Raw genomic sequence first — 26,639 nt, forward strand, 5'->3', positions numbered from 1 at the left:
ACTTATTCATGATTAATTTATTTTATAGCAAAAAGATTTAGAAGAGATTCATTGAAAATTAGTTATGTCAAAATAAGTATATTTTTATGGAAGAATGCAATGATAATATAGATAGCCTAGTATGTATGTTGACAGATACACTTCTTTTTGTTATTTCCATCTTTTCATGGAATTCTTAATGTCTGTTTCATATGAAGTAGTTAAATTATCTCAAATCTCTTTTCATGAGTGAATTTATTAAAATATGTTGTTAAGGAATAAAAAAACCACAAATTTTAGTATTCAGAATTGTGTTAGTATCCTGAGACTTTTATTATTCCATTTGAAGCTGAAAATTGTCCTTTCTGAACTTGTGAAGATTTGTGTTGGAATTATGATGGGAATTACATACAATCTATCGATTGCTTTTGGTAAGATAGCCATTTTTACTGTTAATCCTACTGATCCACGAACATGGGAGATCTTTCCATCTTCTTACCTCAATGACTTGATTTTAGCATATTAGTCTTTTACTTGTTTGACTAGATATATGCCAAGATAGTTTATATTATTTGAAGCTATTGTGAATGCTATTGTTTCCCTGATTTCTTTCAGTCTCTTTGTCATTTGTGTATAGGAGGGCTACTGGTTTTCATGAGTTAATTTTTTGTCCAACCACTTTACTGAAAGTGTTTATCAGCTATAGGAGTTTCACAGTGTTATTTTTAGGATCACTCATATAAATTATGATATTACCTGCAAATAAAGATACTTTGTACTTCTTCCTTTCCAATTTGTATCTCCTTGATTTCCTTCAATTGTCTTCTTGATATAGCTAAGATTTCAAGTACTATATTGATTAAGTATGTAGAGAGTAGACAACCTTGTCTTGTTCCTGGTTTTAGTGGACGTGCTTTGAGTTTATGCCTATTTAAGTTGATGCTGGCTTTGGGCTTGCTGTAAAGTACCTTTTTTATGTTGAGGTATATCCCTTGAATCCCTAATCTCTCCAGACCCTTTATCATGAAGGGATGTTGGATTTTCTCAAAGGCCTTTTTTGTATCTAATTAGATGATCATGTGCCTTTTGTCTTTCAGTTTGTGCATCATGTAATATGGAAACCTAATACTATAAAAGCTTCTTAAAATATCATAACACACACACACACACACACACACACACACACACACACACACACACACACACACACAGAGGCAATCTAAATGAAATGGCCAAATGATGGGAGAAAGAGTCCTAACTAGCCATTGCTTGTAATCAAATGAAACTTCTAGCATAGGCAATGCAGTGTATCTAATTGAGTTGTTGACCAAAAGCATTCCATGGGAATTCACAAATACCCAGGCTGTTACCAAGACTATAGGTTGTTCTACAAAAACTGATAGGAAGTCTCCATTGCTGAAGACATCTACACAACACATTGAAAATGGAGAAGTTGAGCTAGTGCCTACACAGAACCTTCACTGCTACCTTCTATTATTTCTGGTACAGGAAGGTACTTTGAACTATCAAAAGAGAAAACATAAACACCAACCCACCCACAAAACTTTGATTACAGTGGTGGTATCCTGCTTGTGAGTTATACTAGTGCAATAATGGGCAAAACTTCTGGGAGTAACCAACCAATATTCTATTTGTCTTAACACCCATTTCCAGGAGATGGAACCAGTAAATGACACTGATGACCAAGAATCTGAGACTAGATATCCCAGAGACCTAGGACAAACCAGAAACTACTGGTCTAAAAATGTATCAATAAAACGACTCTTAATGACATTCTGTTATACTCATATCAGTGTCTTGCTTAGTCCTAATGTGAGAAGCTCCCTCAAGCAGCAGATGAAAACAAATACGGAGACCCACAGCTAGGCAATGTGCAGAGGATGAGAGGCCTTGGCACACTCAGCCCTAAATGGGATGTTTCCATCAAATCCCTCCCCTCAGGGCTTGAGAAACTCTATGGGAGAAGATGTGGAAAGAATGTAGGAAACAGAGGGGATGGACACCAAGGAAACAAGGCCTTCTGAATCAACCTGATTGTACTTTCAAGGATGCTGTATGCCCAGTAGTAGATGGCTAAGAGAATACAAAACAAACGGCGCGTTTGTAAGTCCTGTCTCAATGTCATACCAGGACATTCCTTTTTCTTTTTTTTTTTTAGAAATTATTATTTTTATCTTCATTTTATTTTACTTATATATTATTCTTTCCTGTTTTTTCCCTACACATTTTTGTGTATATATTATGGCTTCTAGTTTAGTGTTTCTATGGGCTTCTTGAGGGTGCAAAAAAGTGGGTCTCCTTCCTTTGCCTTCTCTTGTGCTCTTTTCCTTCTGTTTGTTGTTGTATTGAATTCCAATGTGTTTTATCTTATTATATTGTATTATGTTACTAGCCTTTAGAAGGCTAGTTTTCTAATTAGAGACAGAAAGGGAGTGGATCCATATGGGAAGAGCAACTGGGAGAAGTAGAGAAATGGGAAACTATAATCATATACATCTGTATATATATATATATAACACACACACACACACACACACACACACACATATATATATATATATATATATATATAAAATTTTCTCATTTGACCTAAAGAGTTAAGTTGTATATGACACAAGGAATTATGTCATTTTTGCTAATATGAGTCCAGGGTGGAGTAAGAAATATGGAGAGGGGTAAAGAACACAGAAACCTCTCTGGAAAAATTATATGGAAAACCAATACCATTGAAGCTTCCATACACATATGCATGCATGCCCCCCACACACACACGCACAGGTGTGGGGGATGCCCTACTATGAAATGCCCAACTAGAAACCACAGGCTAACAAATAAAAATCCCAGTGCCAGGAAAGAGTCATCTCTTTTGTAGGTGTTGGCCAGTAAGGTCCCAGAGACCCCCTAAACATTACAGGCTATGATCAGTGCTCTACGTTACTCTTCAGAACTTGACAGTAATGTTGTGAAATGCACCAAATATTTGAATCATAGAACAAGTAGAAATTAAGCTGCTACTGATATGGAAGCTTCATTCTACTGGTTAGGCTTCATAGAGCTAAAGGGTGTTGTGTATTCTACCAGAAAAAAAAAAGATCTAATCATCTATTGTAATGTGAATTGTGTTTTTAAAATTATCAATACAATAACAAATCACAGAAATTATAAAAACAAAAGAATATGAGATTGAGCATACAACTACTATTTATGAATGTAGCTCTTTGTCCTTTACATAAACAAACATATTCACTGGATTGATATTCTTCTAATTTGTTTTTGGAAATATGCATTTGTGTGTGTGTGTGTGTGTGTGTGTGTGTGTGTGTGTGTGTGTGTATGTTTGTGTATGTGTGCCCATGCACATGTCTGAGTATATGTTCAGGTATGTGTGGCAATATGCTGGTGGATATAGCTACTTATGCCTTTGAATCCACATGTAGGCCAGTGGAGGGCATTGGGTGAGTATCCTCTATCATTTTCCACCTGTTTTTTGAGGCAGCATCTCTAAGTGAACCTGATGCTCATATTTTCTTGGTAAAGCTGGAATAGATTAAGCCAGAGAGCCTTATTGTCTCCTCCTTCTTTAGAACTGGGTTTACAGATGTGTGCAGGATGCCAGGCTTGTGATCGGTGATCTGAAATCTGGTCTTCAAGATATTTGTCAAGTAATTTTAACCACTGACCCACCCCCTCAGCTCCTAATTCTTTCAATTAATATATTATTTTTAATAGCTTCATTTCACATTGGAATAACCCTGTAAACTCAAGTCAGATATTCTTTCTCTGATGCTCATGCTGACTCAACTCTGTTCTCCGCAGCTGGTTTCTTTCGTTACACTGAATGGCCCGCTTCACACATCTTTCCCTCCTGCATCCCAGCTAAACTATGCACATGGCATCTGCTTACTACATGTTTATTTTTCCCATTTTCTGTTTCCATTCAAATAAGAGAAATCCCTTTTTATTTAAAATTACATATTTTCCAAGTTATGATGAGAACATATCATGTTTTAATTAAATATACGTAACATCCCTTTCATGTTCAAACACCCATAGGAAGAAATAGTTCCTGGTTATGCTTACATAATATTCATTGATGGTGTACATTAAATATTAGAAATTGAGAGAATTGAACACAATTTTAAGAGAGATCGTGTTTTTGTAAACACATTTATAGTATTAAATTGTATTGTGTGTTTTAGTTAGGAATCTGCATTTCCAAATGTCTTGAAAATTCACATCTTGTTTTAACCTGAAGTCCAACATGAAATAATTACAAACAATTATTATTTTTCACTATGTAATTTCTCCTGAATTTGTGCTTCCATTATATTAATTTTATTCATCATATCTTCAGCACCCTTGTTTGTTTTTAAATAAAGCAGGCAAGGCTGGAGTGATGGCTGTGTTTAATTAATCCTTACTGCATTTACAGAGGAATAAAGTGCAGTTTCCAGCACCCATGTGGAGCAACTTACAACCACATGTAATGCCAGATCCAGGGTATCCACAGACAATTGCAAATGTGCAAATACTAACATGCACACATACTACACACACACACACACACACACACACACACACACACACACAGAGAGAGAGAGAGAGAGAGAGAGAGAGAGAGAGAGAGAGAGAGAGAGAGAGAGAAATTATTAAACAAAATAGTGTGTCATTTTCTTACCAACCCACTCCTTTTTTTCCAGACAAAAATGAATCTACTTATTAAATACTGTCTCTTATTTATATCATCCTTTCTCCTCTGTGTATTTCTAAGCTTTTAGAATTTTCTATTTCCTTGTCACTTAGGCTCTGGAGTAATTTTCTAAATAGATTTCTTTTTGCCATTTCACTTTTTTATTTTATTTTATTTTTATTTTTTTATTTATTTATTTATTTTTTTTTTGGTTTTTCGAGACAGGGTTTCTCTGTGTAGCTTTGCGCCTTTCCTGGGACTCACTTGGTAGCCCAGGCTGGCCTTGAACTCACAGAGATCTGCCTGGCTCTGCCTCCCGAGTGCTGGGATTAAAGGCGTGCGCCACCACTGCCTGGCTACCATTTCACTTTTTTAAAAGAATTTTTTCCCTCAATTCTCCTACAAAGGATAAAACTGTTTTTTTTCCCCCTGAAACATCAAAAACATTCCTACTGTTGCTCTGTATGGCCGTGGTGCGTTGAATGTAGTTGACCCCCAAAGGCTCATATATTTGCATGCTTAGTTCCCAGTTAGTGAACTGTTTGAGAAGGAGTAGAAGGTGTATCCTTGTTGGAGTATGTATGGCACTGTTGGAGGAAGTGAGTCATTTATGGTGGACTTTGAAGTTTCAAAAGCCCATGCCAGGCCCAGTGGCTTTCTCTGCCTACTGCCTAATGATTAAGATATAAAGTTCTCAGCTAATTTCCCAGCACCATGCCTGCCTGAATGCTGCCATGCTCCTCACCCTGATGATAATGAACTAAGTCTCCTAAACTATAAGCAAGTCTACAATGAAACGTTTTCTTTTAGAATAGTCCCCTTGGTCATGATGTGTCTTCACAGCAATGGAAACACTAAGACAATGGTGTTTATCAATATTCTCTATTTTTATAGAACAGAGACCAAATGACTTCTGGATACATGGCTTGAATTTCTGATAATATAATCTCTATTATCATACACTGCAAATGCTTCTGTCCAGCTTTGCAGCCAAATCTCAGGATTCAAGTTTAAAGAACACACACACACACACACACACACACACACACACAGAGAGAGAGAGAGAGAGAGAGAGAGAGAGAGAGAGAGAGAGAGAGAGAGAGAGAGAAACTGATATGCTTAGAAACTCACCAAATAAATAAAGTAGATGAACATGTTTTGGCATAATAATATTTAGTGTTTCTTTCAATAAGCACCTTTTTTTTTCTCAAAAAATAGACACATGAGCTTTTAAACATTCTCTATTACAATATTGCCTAAAGTGTTCTCTTTGTGTTTTGGGTTGTGAGTTTTTTTGAGCTTGGGTTTTGCTTTGCGTCCCAGACTATAAACTCATCATCTACTGGCCTCAGCTTCCTGAGTGCTTTGTTTTAAATACGGTTACTGATTTATGGAATGTAGCTGGCCAACCATTATTCTGGGATTTAACAAACAGTTACAGCAGGAAACTGCTCACACCTTGGCAATATAATAATGCTGCACTTTATTTTTTCTATTTCTGACACTTTGTTCTTTCTCATTCTAATAAAATTCTCAATCAGAGACTTTAGTTAATAACACACATTTGCATACTGATTAGTAATGACATTATCAAACACATGATACCCTTTATAGGAGGCAGGATTAGAATAACCATCAACAATGATGAGGTCATCAAAATGTAACCTTATTAAAATGCTTTTGATTTCCTTAATAACTGATTAGAGATTAAATTCCACACAAGATCTTCTAACACAGTAATATTATAAATGATTCCATTTATTCTTATCTCTACCTCTTATTACTGCTAAGGAGGAATCAAACAGTATGTCTTATAATTTATTATCGGCAAGCTACATTTTCTTCTCTCAGTCATTTGAAACTAAAGAAGTACTTGTAGACAATATCAACTTATTTTGGAAAAAAAATATTTTGTTTTTTGTTTCTTATTAAAGTTTTCAGATGTGATTTTCAACAAATAACCATTTAACCCAGAAGTTCTTCTGATAGGAACATGAAGAGATGTCTCAGCAGGTAAGAATGCCAACCGTGCAAGCACAAAAGCCTGAGCACAGACCCCCAGCATTCACATAAGGAGATGTGCATTTGCTGCTTCTGGCTGCAACACTAGCATGGGCCAAGGGCTCAGGAAAGATAGACAGATCTTGGGACTTCACTGACCCGCCATTGTAATTAAAATTGCAAGTTTGTGTATAGGTGAGAGAACCTGTCTAAGGCATTAAGGCCTAGAATGAAGGAAGAAGAACTTCACTTCTGGTTGCTGCATGCACACAGGTGAATGCAACCCCACAATCTCCGGCATGTCCACACCCCTGCATGTTATAACTCACTAGTACCTAAACATTTTATCACTATTTGCATATTTTTATAAGAAACCCTCCTTTTGGCTTATAGATTAAAACTAAGTTTCAATTTGCTTTTTGAAAGGCTAAAGAGATGTTTAAGTTTTATATTCAATGGTGAGCACATTTGTTTAAAAATGATTTAATTAGGCCGGGCAGTGGTGGCACATGCACTAAATCCCAGCATTGAGGCAGAGCCAGGCAGATCTCTGTGAGTTTGAAGCCAGCCTGGTCTATAGAGTGAGTTCCAGGAAGGCACCAAAACTGAGAAACCCTGTCTCCACAAAACCAAAAAAATTGATTTAATTAGCAGACAGACTTGATAATAATATAGTATTTGCTCTCAGATTTTTATTTGATAAAGTAACTACCTAATTTTGACTAATTTATTTAGTCTTCTTGAGTGTCGTGTTCGTTATATAGTAAATAAATTCTAACCATACTGTACTAATGATGTCTTTGTGATGGACTTGAGGTATGAGAATAAATATCTGCTTACTTTGATGTGCTTTTTTATTTTATTTTATTCTTCTCTTATACACTGATGTACTGTTTTAAATATCATTTGTGATTTTTAAGTACTAGATTTGAACTTGCTGAATCAAAAAGAGCAAAAAAAAATTCACAAATAGGATTTTTGTTTTAAAAAATCTGCTAAATACATATACATTTTTAAAGCAAAATACTCATATTTTAATCAACTAACTCTGTTCCACTTGATTGCATAAACTGACTTTGGTTGTTGTTCTTTCTGACAGTGTCACTGTTTAGCCCTGGACTATCTTAAATTTGCTGTGTAGCTCAGCCAGGCCTCAAATATTTGCCTTTGTGTTTCTGGCGCAGAGTGCTGGCCCTGCAGCTTATAGTATAATGTGGACCAATAGACATTCTTGAAACATCACTGTCTACTGTAACAGTCTTTTTGCTCACTCTGAGACTGTTTGAATCTACACATCTGCAACATTTCTATCCCTCTTACACAGTGGAGAGAGAGGCTTCAGTTGAACCATAGAGAATGTTCTGTGACCCTGAGAGAAAGGAATAATTAGGTGCTCATCTACTCTGTGGCTTACTTGTCATGGGTGTTGATGAATACTGTACCTTGACTTGGAAATGATGCACTGCCCTTTCACAGGAGACAGTTAACTAATTAGAATGGTAAGTTCTTCGATGTAGGAAGCCAGAAAAGTCATTGATTCAAAGCTCAATTGTGTAAATCCAAAGAACTGTTTGATGCTTCCTATAAGAATACATGATGGAGATGGCAGAAAAAGAATAAAAACATAAAATTCTCCATTTTCCATAGCAGAGCATCAGTCAACAGTCAACAAAACTGAGACTGGGTTGATTTCTTAACACTTCCCATAATGACAATGAGGCCAGGGGAAACACATAGCAACCATTGTTTCTATAATACCGTGTTTACCTGGGAATTTATATTTTTTCAGATGCTTTCTGAAATTATTTTCAAACTTTTTGTTAAATTTGAACAGAGAAAGACAATATTGATGTACAATTTTTTTCACTAAGATCAAATTCTAAGAATAATCTGTGCATGCCTTAAGATAATAAAATTCGATTGAGAAACATGAGATGCAACATCTGCTCATTTTCTCTGAGTCATTTTGGAAAGTTAGTGCTCTGTTGCAGTCCACTAAATTGTGACTGTAGAGTTTGAAATATTTTAGTAAACAGAATGACAGTAAATAAAAACATATAAAACCACAATCCACGGAAATAAGGGCTCAAATATTTCCTATTAATCATAATTTAAGTTGTTACTAAAATTCTAGGTAAGGTAAATATTTTAAAAATACACCAAAAAAATCAGATCAAAATTGCTGTTCGTCTATGAGAAGAATAACTCTATCATTTTCAAACTTCTCACTTTCTGGATTCAGGGTATTTATGATTGTGGCTCCTGGGCTGGGGACAAGGCACGGAGGGTAATGGAGCCTGCTGCCAAGCTTTACTGCTGGTGTTCCTACCTGGAATCCACATGGTGGATGACAAGAAACAGCTGAAACAGGTTGCTTTCAGATCCCCACATGAGTGAAAGCCAATGAACACAGGTGTGTGTGACTGCACACCCACACACATATGTAAATAGGTGTATCAAACAATGAAAATGAATGTAGCTACTCAGGAGAACTAAGCTTGAATGTGTGGCTTTCTGGTGTAATCTCTTAGAATACACAAAAGTACAGTAGTTTTAGTAACAAATTATTATAATTTTAAGAAATGCCATTAGTGGTAGAACACTTAGCTTTCATCATCCGTAGTTCTATTTTCAATCATGTGATCTTCTGTATTTTGTTTCATCATTTACTACTTATAAAAATTAAATGAGTCTATCTTGATTCAGGACAACTGACCAAGGATGTACACACACCAGGCTGTCTTTGTTTAAATCAACTTTACCAATATGCATAAATAACAATTGTGGCCAAAGAGGTTGCATGGGTTTAGACAAATAATTACATAAGGCATTTAAATATTTTACCATAATCTATGAATCACACACATTGCACTCTTGGAGCTCTTTCTCGATGGCAGGCAGTTGGCTCTGACCAATGCGGCTGCCATGGGCTGCTTTGTCTGCCACTGCTCCAGAATACGTGTTTTGTCTTGCCCTGAGTAGTATGAGTAGGTCCCAGAGTTCACGGAAGTTTAAATTATTAAGCAACACATCAACTGCTTTCCAAATTCACAGTAACATTTAAAAGTTTCTGCTAGCTAAAATTAACTATACAAAACAATTGGCTTTGTGTAATGTTGCCATTCATGTATAATATACTCAGTGTTTCTTTTTGCCCCACCTATTTCTTTCTCTTCCCCCACCCCCTCTCTTTGTTCTTTTTTCTTTTCCTTGATGGTCCCTACTTAAATTTTATGTCTTTTTTTCCATTCTGTATTCTGTCTCATTTTCTTTACTCATCCATCTGTTGATGGGCATTTAGGCTGATTGCACAGTAAACATTGAACAGTGTCACATTAACCGTGGCTCTGTCATCTTTACTTGATGCTGACTTTTATTTAGACATCAGGAGCACACCAAGAAAAATCATCTGGTAGTTCTATTTTTATGTTTTTGAAGAACCATGTGCTCGCTTTGGCAGCACATATACTAAAATCTTTTTGAAGAACCAATAAACAGTGTACAATGGTTCTGCCACTCATAATACGCACTCTCAACTTCATCCTGACCAACCTTGGTTAGGTTTTGTTTATCTGATGGTAAATATACTGAAAGGTGAAACAGAGTCCCATCATAATTTTGATTTGAATTTCATTGATGGCTAAATATTTTTAACATTTTTAGTATACTTATTTGACATTATCCTTTAATATGGTCTGAATGATTCATTTGACCATTTTTTGATCAAGGCACTGGTTCTTCCATTTTTTTAAAATTGTGTATTTCTTTGTGTATTCTGGATACTAATATCAGATGAACATGTGGTGAAGAGTCCACCTCCTCACTCTTGTTTCCTTTGTAGAGGTTGTGGCTTTGATATCAATCACTTGATTATTCTTATAGTGATTTTCTGAACTATGGACATGCTGTCAAGAAGGATGTTGTCTTTTCCTGTACCTTAAGTGTTCCTCACAATTTTGATCAGCAGTTTTAGTATTTCAGGTTTTACATTAGGGTCTTGGAATCATTTTGAGTTGATTTCTGTACAGGGTGAGATGCAGTGCTCAGGTTTCAGTCTCATAGATGGGCATGCATATTTTTTCCAAGAAATACTTGCTAAAAAGACTTTCATTTTTTAAAGATATGTTTTAACACTTGTGGATATTGATAGTCACACTTTATGGTCTCACCTGCAATGTGTCAGAGTGAGAGAAGGACCACTGTATCACAGACACAGGATATTGCCACCGTCCAACTTTGATCATTCCAATGGTGGGCCATGATGTTTTCATGGATCTTAATGTTAATTTTTTTCATCACGTCCATCTTCATTTCATGTGTTTTCAATCATTCATATAACTTGCTTTTATAAATATTTTTCTCAGTATTTACATTTTAGTGTATTCTTTGTCATTAAATTGACTAGTAATGAAAAAGACAAAGAAAGAAAAACCCACGAAGCTTTAAACTCTGAATATGTTGTCTAAAAGATGCAAAATACTGTGTTCTAGTATGGTCATCAATTTACCTAACCGTAATTTCTATCACATTTTAAATTTAGTGAGATTCAAATTTATTAATATTTACTTTGATTTGATGTTCTGATCTTTGCCTACACGACTACTATAAAGATCAATTCTATGCAATACTTTAGAAATTTTTATTATCTTTGCTTTTATATTTAAGTTTTTATTCTGGTGACTGAATTTATATATGAAATGAGATAATAGTCAAGTTTCCTTACTTTTATTGTGGTTGTTAGGATCCATTGGACTTTTTTGTCCCATTAAATGCCATTGGCACCAGGATTAAATCACTTTAACATTGTACATCATCCGAATGATGAATTTTGTCGCATTGATATGCATATCAATATAAAAGAAGAAAAGATCTGCAATCAGATAACATTATTCCTCTATTCTTTGTCTTTACTTTCAAAATTATTTTAGCTTTCAAGCTCATTTCTGTCTCAGCATACATGTTAGAACCATTTGACAACTTGTATAAAAATGCCTGCTGGGATGTTAATTGAGATTGTAATGAATTATAGATGCAATTTTTAGGCACTTGACAGTTGACATCTTGACAATGTCTTCTCATGTGAACATTTAAGATTTCTTCATTTATTAATTTTCCCAAAATTATTTCTGCGATGAATCATATTTAAGTAAAGAAGTTTTTGTATATTTTTTTTATTACTGATTGGCACATGCTACTTGGCAGTGTATTGATAGATAGACTATTAAATTTATTACTATTTTGATTAAACTTAAAGATTTTATTCAACTTTAGATTATTCATTGCTTAAAAGATCAAGTAGGATTATACATATATATGTATATATTTGTACATATAAAATTATGCTTCCTATGAATGAGGACAACATCCCTTCCTTTGTTATGTCATGTATTATTTCTTTTAATTACATTATGACATTGGATAGAATTCCAATGAATATATAACTGAAGTTTTTACTCCAAATTTCATCCAAAAACATTAACTATTTTATTATTAATCAAGATATGTGCAGTGAGTATATCATAATTGGTTTCATCAGATGAAGAAATATCTTTTTCTGTTACTAAGTTTTGTGATCTTTTATTGAAAATGTTTTGCTGACTTTGGGACCTATTATTCTTCTACAGTGATGAACATAGATTTGTTTCATTGTTAGTATAGTGGATTAACCTGCCTTGATTCAAAAGGTTTAAATCAACCTTAAGTTCTGATAATACACTCTTTTTGTTGATGCAGTATCAATCTATATGTAACAATTTTAGTTTAATACCTTTGAAGAAATCTGATAGATGAAATATGCATGCATAACTTTATTTTTCTTTTCTTTAATTATTTGTGTTAAGGCAATAATGGCTTCAAAACTTGAACTAGAAACTGTAACTTTCTTTAATCCCATTTGAACTTTGATGTGAACTTGGTGAGATACATTACTTTAAAATGGAATAAATCAAATGGCAATCAATGAATACATGCAATATTCTTCATAGTAAAATTGTATTATAATAGATTTAAATAAACTATGAAATAGAAATAAATTTCAATAACTTTATTAATGTGTTTATTATTTTCACTCAGCTTTGGTGATTTCTCTATTACCAGTAATGTATAATATCATAATTTAAAATAAGTAACTTTACATTCAAGTAATATAACATATAAGAATTTAATTTTCTCCCAGGTTTGAACAAATAACTATTTTGCTTAACAATTTCCTATCACTGTACTGTTCCATTAGCCTATTTGGCCATTGTTCCAGTGTCTTCTAGGTTGAAGTTGCGATAAATCTTCAGTCATTGCCATCTTTGCTTTTCTGAAACAATATGGCTTGTGCATTGGGTGCTCTTAATAGCTTTCTAGATCTTCAACACTTGGCAAATCTAGGTTTAAGTGTCTTTTCCTTGTCATCTGTGGTTCTATCAAGTTGTAGAGCTTTCTATGCTCTTAGATTGAGTTCATAGTTTCTATCAGATTTGGAAATGATTGTCTGTTCGAATATTTTAATACCACAGTTTCCTTACTTTGTTTTCCTTCTTCCTTCCTTCCTTCCTTCCTTCCTTCCTTCCTTCCTTCCTTCCTTCCTTCCTTCCTTTCTTCCTTCCTTCCTTCCTTCCTTCCTCACTCTCCCTTGTCTTTCCTCCCATATTTTGTGCCTTCCTCCCCCACTTCTCTCAAGTTTCACACTTATTGCACCAACTCTATACTACTGTAAATAATCAGATCACTACTCTTATTTCTGCTTTCATCTTTCTTTTTCTTTTATTTTTAAAATTTTTGTGTGATGTCAAATTCAATGATCTTTTCCCCTACAATCTTCAGTGTGGTATTAATCTCATTCAGGAAAATGTCAGTCTTGAATAATATAGTTATATTTTATCTTTAAGTTGTCTTTTGCTTCTCACTTAATGCCGTTCATCCCTGATCTCATCATGTTCACTTTTACTTTTATATATTTGAGCAGAGACTAAACTAATAACATCATTTGTAGTGTTTCATGTGCTAATTTTTATCAATTCATTTCCTAGTGTGCTTGCATTGTATACATTTTTCTGTTCATTTGCCTCTGTTTTTAATGCATCTTCTTATACTTTCAAATTTTGTCTTTGTCTCTGAATGTAAGTTACTTTTGGGTCTTTTTATTTTCATTTTAGGCATTAAAGTCATTTTTTAAGCAGGAAGTAGGCAATTCTGGACCCTGACCACGATTGAGAAATGTTCCTGATGGACTGCTACAAAAGTCCTTGGACTCCAAATGCTTTCTTCATTCTGAGTGAAGATATTTGAATTGTTCCTTGCCATTTTTATACATGACAATAGTTTGGATAACAACTTCTAAGTAACTTCTCCCCTTAAGTTCATCTTCTCTAGAATACAATATTTTTACTCTACCCCTTGATACATTGGGTTAAAGATGTGAGGTATTCTCTCAGTTGTTTTATGGCTGTCTTTACTCCCCTGGGTGATTCCTCATACACCTATTCTGGCTTTTGAAGTCATCCCAGTTTCAAACTTTGTTTATTTTCACTTTCTGTTTCCCATACTCTACCTTGGAAGTAGCCTCATACAGAAATATGTATTGAAATCCAAATGTTTCCTAGTCTCAGGTCCACAGTCCTATATTCTTTTGTGCAGGATAGCATAACACTGACCTTGTATTTTTCCCAGATTGTTCTGTTATTTTCTTTCTGGTCAGAGTTGAAGAACGCCCACTGCATTTTAGATTGATTCATGAATATTGTCTCATCATGCACACTTGGAGCAGGAATCCACCATATGCAAAAATGGTTTGACAATGTCTCTTTGCCTCCAGCACAGTCCAGGATTTCAATACAAATACTGCCTTTCAAAGCCCTGCTTTCCTCCTCACCTAGCCAGATGAGTTATTGGGAAATGTGCATACCACTCTACAGTCAGTGTCATGAGCCAAAGACTTTGAATTCCACTTTATAGCATGTCAAGTTAGGGGTGAGAATGACAATATAAATATTTATTGGTGGTGAATGAAGAACTCTTCCTCATATCAACCAGGATTGGGTTTAAAGTTTCTGATTGGCAAAGAAATGTTTTTGCTATCTATCTTGGAGATTTGTAAGAGGTTAATTTCTCATCTAAATATAAAACCAGCAGGGAAATAGCTTTGGGCAGATGGTCTTGCAACAGATAAGTTCTGTAACTTAATTAAAACCAGACCAAGTGGATTTCCAGGGCCCTAATACAAAGCTGTATCTCTATAGGAATATAAAATTATCAAGTGCATACAATCATTGCATCAATGGCTATGTTCTGTGACTAAAGAAAGTGAGTTTCATTTGCTTCTAAAATTCTAGTTTACCGATTTTTTTTTTTTTTACTACCTAACAATTCAAAACTAAAATGAATAGCCTGAGAAAATGAGCATTTGTCATCTGGCAGTTCTGAAGGCCAGAAGTCCCAGTATGGTTTAATTCGGTGGTCTGGCTCAGTCACTCATGAGATAGCAGTTGTGTATTGGCTGGGATTTCAGTCATTTGAAAGCTTGACTTACATGGCCCTGTGCATTAAATTTCAGTCTCTTTTCAAATCAATTTGTTCATCAGATAGAATCTGAGCATGAGAAAAAAACAAGAGAGTAAACATAACAAAGCTAGTATCCTTTGTAACCACATCTCAGAAGTGGCAAGAAGTTCTGTAAGTCTAAGACCCACTTTGGCACAGTGCATACATGTCTTGAATAATGATTTGAGTATGTGAAGGCAGACTTGTAGGCTGTTTTCCACAACATCCCTAAAACACAGAACAATTCACGTATCTCCTCTCCACAAAATAATCTGGGCCCATAGCAAGACCTCTAGAACCTCATTCAATTACACTTTTCATATTAACAGTAATTAGACCATAAAGGATCATAAAATATTTCTTACCAAAAGATCCAAGTGTTTTCTGACATTTATATCCTTTGTTGCAAAATATAAAACCCAGTCTATATGAATTTCTTAAATAGTATAACATGGTAAAACTAATAATACTTTTGCTGGTTTCTGTATATTTATGTATTACACCTATCCTTACAGTCTTTAGAATTATACTTTTTGAATATGAATAAATGCATCATTGGTTTCTTTGACTTGAAAGCCAAGGCCCTCAGGTACAAATTTGTGTTTATTGTTTAATAAAAATAATGCATTTAGCATGAAAGATTTATCAAAAGACATTGAGAATTTTAGGGTTATTATTAATAAAATTAAAACATCCTGCAAGTGAGTTATAAAAGAACAACATATTTAAATATTTATAATATATGTGTGTATGATGAGCTTTTCCTCTGATATTGAAATTAAACAAGACACTGAACTGAATAAAAGAAGAGCTTATGTTATTCATATATTTCATGCTGATATAGTTAAGCTTATTCAATGAGTTATTTGCCTTTAATACAAGTAAAACATCAACAATATTATTCTCCACAATACATTTTTTATAAATTAACAAGGCATAGTGAAATAATTCTGTAATCTAAGCACTAAGGAGGTGGAGGCAGGGAGGATCGGGCGTTCAAGAACACCCTGGCTACATAGAAAGTTGAGACAAGAGTAGATTGTATGAGACCCTGTCTCCATAAAAGAAGGAAAAGATAGCGATGATTTCTATGAGTTATGTTATCTTTGTTCTAAGTGTAAATAGCCTCTCTTCCACTCTTTTTTGTTTTTAATAAAATTATTTTTAATTTGGATAGCAGAGTATTTTAAAGCTTACTAGATTAAAAAAGGCAACAAATGGTTATACTGGGATCCATGTCTTCTATATTTTATTCTATAAAAGCTCTTCTCCATGTGTTCATTGCTGACTTCCATGATATTGAGTCTAGTAATTTTTGTAGCAGAGGTAGTCTTCAAAATGAACAATATTGTGTTTGCAACAACACATTAAATTATATTAAATATAGAGACACATGGGTGATTTTAAAATACTGAAGGTATTGATATAACAACTAGCAATTAGACTCATCTTTAACAGGTTTTACATTTTGTACTGAAGTGGTTACCAGATGTATGCATTGTCAGTATTAGTCATGATTCTGTAGAATAACATAGACTTAGAATGATTAGACATTCCAGAAGAGTATTATTAGATTGGTTTGCGTGGTACAGTCTGGTTAGTTCAACAATGGCTTATTGCATACTGGAGAGGCTGAAAACCTGGTAGATTTAGTATGGTGGTATTTTATTTGTACTGAAATGTGATTTTCATTGTATGTTAATAAATAAAGTTGCCTGGAGGTCAGAGCTATTAGAGCCATAGCAAGAGCATGGTGGTGGTGGTGCACGCCTTTAATCCCAGCACTTGGTAGAAGAGCTAGGTAGATCTCTGTGTGTTCAGGTATACAGCCAGCATTGGAGACACAGGCCTTTAAGATCTGGAGGGCGGTACTTACAGGCAGTGATTAGGCAGTCATGTGTTTGGGTTTACAACCAATGAGAAGGCAGAACAGAAAGACTATTTAAAGACAGACACACAGGAAGTAGCTCTCTTTCGGGGGAAGATAGGAGCACTGCAGGAGGTAAGATTTTAGCTCTGAGCTCTGACCTCTCAGCTTTCTCTTTTACATTGGTTCTGTGTTTCTTATTTTAATAAGACAGTTGGTTACATATACAATTTAGTCCATGACAATTCATGCATCAGCATTCTCTATCTGGCACTAAAAGTCTGGAAGATTCCTGGAGAGCTATGTCATCTTTAGTACATATTGAAAACTATATATTTCTTTCTTTCTTTCTTTCTTTTTTTTTTTTTTTTGGTTTTTCGAGACAGGGTTTCTCTGTGTAGCTTTGCGCCTTTTCCTGGAACTCACTTGGTAGTCCAGGCTGGCCTCGAACTCACAGAGATCCGCCTGCCTCTGCCTCCCGAGTGCTGGGATTAAAGGCGTGCGCCACCACTGCCCGGCTGAAAACTATATATTTCTATAGTGAAGAAAACTATGCTAAGGAGTCAGACATGGTTTTACATTCTCTTATGTACACTGAAACAATAAATAATCACACCAGAGATGGAAATATTGAAAAGATTGAACTGAGTATTAGTGAAAATGTATTTTGTGACAGAAAAAATTTCAAATTTAATTAGACCAGGTTTTTATATTATACCAGCACATTGTTGCTGGAGGGTTTCTCTCCAGGTTCCACCAAGCCCTGCAGTCCCACAATCCATGTATAAAATAATCACTCAGATGCTTATATTATTTATAAACTGTATGGTGGTGGCAGGCTTCTTGCTAACTGTTCTTTTATCTTAAATTAACCCATTTCTATAAATCTATACCTTGCCACATGGCTGGTGGCTTACCGGCATCTTTACATGTTGCTTGTCCTGGCGGTGGCTGCAGTGTCTCTCCCTCCTTCTTCCTGTTCCCCCAATTCTTCTCTCTCCTTGTCCCTCCTATACTTCCTGCCTGGTCACTGGCCATCAGTGTTTTATTTATATAGAGCGATATCCACAGCAGCACATAGTATGATTGAATATCTGGTTTTATATCAAAGAAGCTATTCATAGAATTTGAAAATTAAAATCAATTCTGAGAGATGCAAGTAGAATAAAATTATACATTTTCCAGTGATACATTATTTCATGAGAAATTTATTAAAAATAATTTGTAATTTATAATTATATAGAACAAAATTTACATATATTTTATACAGTATTTGCCTTATGTCTTATGTATTTATTATCTCTATATAAGAGAGATGTATAAATAAATATATACATATAATACCTATTAATATTTAGATCTCTTTCTAGTTTTACTATTTTTAGTTAATTGACTTTTAGTCACTACACATAAAGTTGTATGGAACCAAACCCATGAGTTGAAGGAAGGATCAGGAATATTTACCAAGTGTGAGAGCATGGATACCGAAGTCTCTTCATTCCAAATTGTTTCAGAGATTTCTTTGATTGAAACACATCACTGAATTAAAAGTTTGTGTGTTGTTGGTTTTGGAATTTGGAGCACATGTAAGAGCCTTGGGGTGATTTTATTAAATGAAAGTGTCCTCATTTTGCATCCAAGGAACCCAGAAAATACTTGCAATTTGCATGTATGAGTGTGAGTGTGCACATATGTGTGAATATATGTGTGTGTGTTTGTGAATGTGTGTTAGAAGTGTGATATTGTGCAGCAGTATGATCTGGTTTGAATAGTATCCTCCTCTTAGAGAATGGTATTTTTATCCATAAAGGCACTTAATGCAAAGATGCTTTTATATTAAATCAGTGAGCATAAAATTACTTGGTTGCAGTAAAAACAATGGTTTTTCTACTACAATTGTGGTAAGTCCTTGAAGGAGCAGTACTGACAGTCCATTGTATGCTTATATTTACCCTTAGGCACCCTTCAGGATCTTCTCAGTGAATCATGATTTGTTCATATTGTGCTGTGATAAAACTTCTTTAATATAAGCATTTCTTACACTTTTATTGGTGTTACTTTTGTCTTTATTCTTATACAGTGCAATTTATTTCTTTTAGGTAGCTTTTTACATTTAATATACTAACAGCTTTTTCATAAAAACATACATTCAGTAATAAGTTCCTTTTCTCTCATTTTTTCAATAAAGTTACAATTAAGTATAAAATGTTTTTTTCTAAAATATACTAGTTCATCAATATAGTTCATCTTCAGTAAAATCATAGCTCCAATTACCTTTATTTAATATCTTTTCAGAATTTAATTTTCCGCAAGCTAGAGATTATTTGGGCACAATTTAAATAACACAATGTGATGCATATAATTTGAGAACATTTTTGTTAGAGTGTGCAATAAGACTCCCAGTTATTCTCTTTCATTACATAAAAAGGAGTGTTTTTACAGTTTAAAAGCCCTGGTTACATTTCTCAAGCTGAGCTCTGTTATGAGCTGGTAGATGAAAAGGCACAGCTGCCATCAGCATGATTGTGCAGAATTTAAATCGCTTCCCGTGGTGGGACCCACAAACAATATAGGAGGACCTTTGGTATGCAAAACTGTGAAGAGCCTGACCACTGTTGTCTTGGAAAATTCTTATTAGTCACAATAGCTATTTTCAATAAAATTGAAAGCAAATTGAATTATATCTTTCTATCCAGTACAAGATTAAGATTTGGTAAAATCTTAATTGTCATGCATTTATTAACAATTGCACAGAAAATACCATTAAGACTTTTAAAAATCAGTTATGAATTACCACGCGAAGTGATTGGTATCATACAGCACTGTGTGCGTACATGCCAGTATTCTCTGTTCTACCCATCATCTTCCCCACTGCCCCCGCTATTCCCTCTGGCTCAGTTTTATTGACCCCTTTCTCTTTCCAAATAATCTTCCCCACTACTCTCATATCATATGAATTTCATTACTCTCTCTTTTCACTCCTCCACCTGCCTTAAGATATACTCATTCTTTCTGTGGCCCCATTTCTATCATTCTGTCTACACGCACACACACACACACACACACACACACACACACACATTTTAGGTTCTACATATGAAAGAAAACATGAGTCCATCTTGTTTCCCTTAGCTCAGTGATATGCTATGCTGCTTCTTCCAGCTAAATTATGGTGTCTTGCCTGTTGTCCCAGTACTCATACAGAAGAAGCAGGCAGATTACCACAAATTTGAGACCACCCAGATCTATATAACAATTACCAGACCATCCAGGCCTATATAAAAAGACCCTATGTCTTCACAGGAAGTTGTAGCTTTTGCAGTGAGTAGTACTCAGTGTCTATAGGATGCTTGTTGATCTTAGAGATTTTCAGGTGTGAGTTCTAATTATAAGCCAGCTTTACTGAAGCACAGGCTATAGAATCATTTTTCATTTTTTAGATACTTGGTGTCTGGATTTCTCTTCAATACTTCATGTAGCTAATGATAACCATGAAAGGTTGGGTTACAGAATAACCAAAGAAAGGTAAATAGAAAGCTATAAATATAAAAACATAAACATCACTCTGGTGGGTTCCCGGGGCCATCCTCAATACCTTCTGATTTTCTTGGTGGGAATTAAAACCATGAAACACAACTGTCTGAGGAAGTTCATTTGATCTAAGCAGCTTTTCTTTGCTAAATTGCATTAAACTTCATCCTTCATTCTTCCTCATGCAAATTTTCCCAGAAGCCTCCATGTCCACCAATTTAATGAATTCGCTATTCAAAAGCCATGCACCTTCAAATGCAACTAGTTAAATAATTTCCTCAGTGATAGTTACCACTTGTTATCGGTGGAATTCTCATGGTACTGTCATTATATCTGATATTCTTGTGTATCTGACATTTTAAATCATCTCATTGTCTGATCTAAACTTTTGTGGTACTGGAGGAAGGAATTCCAGGGCTTTTTTCGTGCTAAGCAAGCTGTCCAGCACAGAGAAATATCTATCGCCTTTGTATTTTGTGGACAATTTCACTATGTAACACAGACTAACTTTGACTTGGGATTCTCATGTCTCAGCGCCCTCAGTGCTGGCATTACTGGTCTGTGCCATCTTCCCCATCACAAAACAATTTTTAAGGGCCCCGGGAACCCACCAGAGTGATGTTTATGTTTCTGTATTTATAAATTTCTATTTACCTTTCTTTGGTTATTCTGTAACCAAACCTTTCATGATTATCGTTAGCTACATGAAGTATTGAAGACAAATCCAGATGTCAAGTATCTTTTAAAAAAATGAAAAATGGTTCTATAGCATTTGCTTCAGTGAAGCTGCATTATAATTTGGGCATATTTTAAAAATATTACTACAGATATTTTGCATAAGTCTTTTATAAATATATCTTTCAACTTTTGTAGAGCATTTACCCAGGAATTAAATTTCTAAGTTATAGTTAATTAAGTATTAATGACAAAATTGCTAATCTTCCTATAGTGATGTATCTATGTGCATTTCCAGCAGCCATGCAGGAAAAATTCTCACTGTCCATGTTCTTATCAGAACTTTGTCATATCATAAAATTAATTTTAAATGTTCTGGGGGCTCATAATAGAACTAATGCTATGATTTTAATTTGAATGTCTCTTAAGACTAATTATATTCTAGATTAACTATTGCTTGAAATATCTATCCAGGGGGCTTTTGTCTATCACTTTATTTTGTTGTCTATTGTTTTATTAATTTTATAGAATAATTTATATGATATACAACTTCTTTTTTATCTTATTAAGGTATTGTTATTATCTCTTTCTAAAACTTGGCTTCTGGCAATATAGTTCCAAGGTAGAATACTTGCATAATTTTTGTAAAGCCCTGCATTCAATTCTCAGTCCTCAAAAGTAAGCAATAAATTACAATTTAAAAGAGTCATTTATTTTAATGGCATAATGGTATTTTTCTCATTTTAAAGTTCTTTGGGGTAGAGACATGGCTCAGTGGTTAGGGGTCCTCTTCCACAGACCCTGAGTTTGTATCCTAGCACCTATATGGGCAACTTACAACTATCTGCAACATTTGTCCCAAGGGATCTGAGGTACTCTTCTAGCCCTTGTGGGAACTAGGCATGCATATGGGCATAGTCACACAAGCAGACAAGGAAGGCAGGAGAAAAATTCTTTTAGTTATGTTCTGTGGTGGTTAATATTGTCAGGATCTTAGAGTAATCTAGGAGACAGAAATCTTTCATGACTCTGGGAGCATGTCTAGATTAAGATAACTGGTGAAAAGTGATGTTTGCTTGTTTTCATAATCTACTCAAACATGTTAAAGTAAAATCTACTTTTGGTTTTGGAAATAATTTTTGTGTATATTGAGGTGATCTTTGAGGTCTTCTGGGTGTTGTAATAATGCTTTCCCTTACTGGCCTGTCCCATTCCATCCTACTCTGTTCCCTTTGGTAATGAAATTTGAGTACTTTAGCACCCTCCCTTGAGTTATCTCAGCATATGTGTTTGTGTGTCTGTGTGCATGTATGTGTTTATGTGTTATATATGTGTGTGTGTGTTTATGTGTTATGTGTGTATATATATGTATATATGTGTGTTTTTGTGTTATATGTGTGTATATATGTATTTAGGGGTGTGTGTTTATATGTCTTTATATGTCTATTTCCCATTTGCTGTTGCATTCATCCAATGAGATTTAAATATCAACAAATTTATTTCTCTTAAGTATCTGTTAAAATTATTCATCTTTCAATTGATCTTTTATCTTCCCCTCTGTGACCTATCGATGACATCCATTTTGTCACTTTTTTTTTTTTGCTCACATGTTTACTAATCCTTTGAATTGTGTGGAAATCTCATTGCATAAAAAAATTACACTGACTATGTAATTTCACCTTCTATCAGGAGGTCCTTCCTTTGTGTCTGGATAAGTAGACAGGATAGTCCCCTCAGCTTACACTGGAAGTGGGCTAGTTTGTACATTAGGTGGGATTCTCCTGTTCTCGATTTATCTTTCATTTCTTGAGCCCTTGAGTAGACCTGGGCTAGATGATAACAGCCTGGCAACTTTCACCAGCCTTTTTCTTATGACCCCTTCTCACAGCCACAGAAGTTTGAGAACTTCTAAAGCAGGACCCCATAGCTCATTAACTACAGGATAATTTGATGGAATAAATATATCTTAGACGAATAACCTGCAGATTCAAAGTCTTTTTTTTTTAAACGTTCCAACTTGTGCCAAGCCACATTGTCAGAATTGTGGCTCCAGCTCAAAATGCTCAAAATGCATCCCACATTTAGCAGGGGAAAATTATCCTAGGAGAGAAATCAGTTATAAATAGATTTATAATATAGGAAAGACCTTTCCCTATGAGGTTTTAGTTTATGTAATCTTGTTTTCCTCTAACATTTTCTGTCTTTACAAACACAGTCTGCAATAGTTGCATAAATTTTTTCTTAATGGCTTCCTGAAATTATATTTTTATTATTTTTATATAATAACAAGATACATATTACCTTATTTCTGTAACACAGTGGTTTTATTTAAATGTTTATACAGAGAGCCATTACTTTAGCATAAAAATAAAAAAATTCCACTTTAGGGAAATTTTGGTTATTCAACCTGGTGTGTTTTACAATGAATTCAAAATAAATACCATTTTCTTAACATGTATGAACATATGGTCACACTATGAACAGACCAATTTGAAGCCACAGGCTGACTAATTAGAAAATATTTAGTTCTTTCACATAAAAATACCTATTTTGTACATGATATGTATGTATATTTTAGTGATAAAATTCAGTTCAAAATTTATCAAGAGACATGGAAATAACATCATTTGTTGTTTTTAATTTACAAAAAGAGAAAAAAAATCTGTCAAGTAATAAGATGGAGGATTGTGGCTCTCAAAATGATCAAAATTTCAAAATTAAAAGAATCCTCCTGAGAACTCATGAAAGTTGGATCAATGGAGCCTGCATGGGACTGGACTAGGCCCTCTGCATGGCGAGAAAATTGTTTAGCCTGATCTGCTTGGGGGTGTCCTGGAGGTGGAATAAAAATCCATCCCTAGTGCATGAGGGGGCTTTTTGAAGGCCACTACCTATGATGGGACACTTTGTGCAGCCTTGAGCAGGGAGAAGGGCTTGAACCTGCCTCTACTGGATGTACCTCCCCTTGCCTTCTTGTTGGGGTGAGTCGGGGAGTGGGAGTTGGAGGGGGTGGGAGGAGGGAAGAGGGGGATCTTTGATTGGTGTGTAAAATGAATGAAAAAAATTTCTTAGTAAAAAAAGAAAAGGAAATGATTTAAAAAAGAATCCTAATATATTTGCAGGTGAAGGAGAATAAATAAAACAATAGGATTTCTATTACTAACTACTCAAAAACGTTTTATTTATAGACAGATTTCAAAAAAAAATACACAGAATGGCCAAATCGCATGTTGATATAAGTGACAGGAAAATAAAAGACTAATAGAAAGGGTAGATTTCTGGTGTGTATTCAGTAAGTCTGGCATAAACAGTATAAAGAATTTATTAAATAATTAGTGGCCCTATCTAAAACAAGGTGGAAGGTAAAGATCAATACTCAAGACTGCTCTCTGACTTCCACATGTATAGGATGACATGCAGGTGCCCACATTCAAAAACACCCAAATACACACATGGATAAAGTTTCTTTGAGAAGTGTTGGCTAATAAACAGAATCTAATGCTGCTTCAGTAACTGCTTTTTAAGACAAGACTAATTCTGTTCCATTACTTATCAATTATATACTCTTCCATGATGTTCTACCCAACTAATCACAAATTAAAAGTAGGAAGGAGAAGCAAAGTTTGCCTAATTCAGTTTCTATGAAAGATGATAGAACAAAGTAGCAAAAGAAATCACAGAAAGCCACAGTTCATGTGACATTACAGTCACTAGGGAAGTTGCTATCATGATGAAATGACAAACTCAATTACCACCTACATTTAAGAGCATCTTCAGGTCTGAGCAGCATGCCTTGTCTTGTTGTAGACTCACATGAAGCCCTTCTGTCTGCTGTCTTATCAAATGTGTACACAGAGAGAGAGGAAATCATAGGGCAAGATGAAAGCTCAACCAAGACTTTGTTCTCCCTTCTAGAACAACTCCACAATGAAGTTATCTTTTGAATGGCTCAGAGTCTTCATGGTCACTGTGGGCTTCTCCCCTAGATCTATCTTTCCAAGGTTGACCACAGTATATTTTCTGCATTCCTTATCCTAAGAGGTGAAGACAAAACAAGGGCCTCTGGGAAGTCTGAGCAAAGCTTTTACAAATAGTTCCGTTAGGTACCAGTGCACAAGATTTTCTGGCATTTGAAGAAGGAGATTTAGAAACTCATAAGGGTGCAGGCTGAAGGATTAAAGCTGAATTTAGCCCTCTCTATTAAAGTATATTATCAATAACATTCTGAAAAACTCAAGGATTTCTAGTCTTGTGACTAGAAGATGTCTCAGTGGTTAAAAGTACTTGCTGAAATCAGGTGGTGGTGATGCATACTGTTATTGCCAGGACCTGGGAAGCAGAGAAAGGCCGATCTCTGAGTTTGAGGCCAGCTTGGTCTACAGGGCCAGTTCCAGGAAACCAAAGCTATATAGAGAAATCTTGTCTTGAAAAATGAAAGAAGGGAAAAAAAGTAGTTGCTGATCTTTCAAAGGACTGGGTTTGTCTCCTACCACCCACATGGTGGTACATAACCACCTGTTCCAGGGCATCTGACACCATCTTCTAGCTTTTGTGAGCTAAAAGTTTGCAAAGGAAAACACTCATATCACAAAATAAAAATACATTTAAAAATAAATAGAAAAGAATTAGATTCTGCAACTTGTGAAATAATAAAAATATACATTTATTTGATATTTTGGTAGTTTGACTTATAATCATTTTAAATGTTTAGGTTCAGGATCAAAATGGGTTAGGAGTAATGCAAATTAGGTGCTTTATTTAAAAAGAATTTTGGCTCCAGGAATCCAATCGATGAGAGAGAGGAGGGATTTTGCCGGTGGGGGACGTTGAGATCATGATAGGAAGACATGCAAAGATGACCGACCACACTAGTGGAAGCCCATGAACTGTAGACTAGTGGCTGTGGAGCCCCCATGGGACTGGACTAGGCCCTCTGAATGTGGAAGATGATTGTTTGGCTCAAACTGTTTGGGGCACACCCAGGCAGGGACAGGTTTTGGGAGCCCTGTGCCTGCTGTGTGACACCTTGTGCAGCCTTGGTGCAGTCGGAAGGGGCTTGGACCTGCCTAGGCTCAGTGTGCTGGGTTCTGCTGACTACCCATGGGAGACCTTGACTTGGGGAATGTGGGGATGCGGGGTGGCTTGGGAGGGAGGGCTGGAGGGTGGGAGGAGGTGGAATATGTGGGTGGTATGTAGAGTGAGTAGAAGTTTCTTAATAAAGAAAAATGAAAAGAGAGGAAAAAAAAGAATTTTGAACAATACCAGACAACTTACATGTAAAAAAAATTAAATGATGTCCCATTTCCTGTGGTGGTAATCAAATTGTACTGAAATATTGTTTTGATT

Source organism: Peromyscus leucopus, chromosome 16_21 (genome assembly GCF_004664715.2).
Source record: "Peromyscus leucopus breed LL Stock chromosome 16_21, UCI_PerLeu_2.1, whole genome shotgun sequence".
Classification (NCBI taxonomy): Eukaryota; Metazoa; Chordata; class Mammalia; order Rodentia; family Cricetidae; genus Peromyscus; species Peromyscus leucopus.